Source organism: Mandrillus leucophaeus, unplaced genomic scaffold (assembly GCF_000951045.1).
Source record: "Mandrillus leucophaeus isolate KB7577 unplaced genomic scaffold, Mleu.le_1.0 Scaffold156, whole genome shotgun sequence".
NCBI lineage: Eukaryota > Metazoa > Chordata > Mammalia > Primates > Cercopithecidae > Mandrillus > Mandrillus leucophaeus.
This window is the reverse complement of record NW_012101543.1, coordinates 3275144-3276078: the sequence shown is the minus strand read 5'-3', so window position 1 is coordinate 3276078 and position 935 is coordinate 3275144. Positions and strand designations below refer to the sequence as shown.

The 935-nt window shown below is 41.8% G+C and overlaps 1 protein-coding gene across 2 annotated transcripts in view; it reads right to left on the bottom strand.

Annotated features, from left to right (window-relative positions):
* Positions 1 to 935, bottom strand: part of AEBP2 (AE binding protein 2) — an 87059-nt gene that overhangs the window by 45785 nt on the left and 40339 nt on the right. The gene's annotated exons all lie outside the window — the stretch shown is intronic.

Here is a 935-nt window from a genome sequence, read left to right as displayed (position 1 = left end):
ACCCGGGAGGCGGAGCTTGCAGTGAGCTGAGATCCGGCCACTGCACTCCAGCCTGGGTGACAGAGCGAGACTCCGTCTCAAAAAAAAAAAGATGCACTGGAAAGTTTCAACAACAGGCTAGAACAAGTAGAAGAAAGAATTTCAGAGCTCAAAGACAAGGCTTTCAAAATAACCCAATCAAAGACAAAGACAAAGAAAAGATAATTTTTAAAAAAATTAACAAAGTATCCACGAAATGTGGGATTACATCAAACAACCAAACCTAAGAATAACTGGTGTTTCTGAAAAAGAAGAGAAATCTACAACTTTGGAAAACTTACTTGAGGGGAATAACTGAGGAAAACTTCCCTGGCCTTGCTAAAGATGTAGACATCCAAATACAAGAAGCTCAAAGAACTGCTGAGAAATTCATCGCAAAAAGATCATCACCTAGGCACACAGTCATCAGGTTATCTGAAGTCAAGATGCAGTAAAGAATATTAAGAGCTATGGGACAAAAGCATCAGATAACCTATAAAGAAAAACCTATCAGATTAACAGCAGATTTCTCAGCAGAAACCTTACAAGCCAGAAGAGACTGGGGTCCCATCTTCAGCTGCCTGAAACAAAATAATTATCAGCCAAGAATACTGTATCCAGCAAAACTAAGCTTCATAAATGAAGAAATCAAGTCTTTTTCAGACAAACAAAGGCTAAGAGAATTTGCCACTACCAAGCCAGCACTACAAGAAACGCTAAAAGAAGTTCTAAATCTTGAAATAAAAGCTCAAAACACACCAAAATAGAACCTCCTCGGCTGGGTGCAGTGGCTCATGCCTGTAATCCCCGCACTTTGGGAGGCCGAAGTGGGCAGATCACCTGAGGTCAGGAGTTCAAGACCACCCTGGCCAAGATGATGAAGCTGGGCATTGTGGCGCCTGCCTGTAATCCCAGCT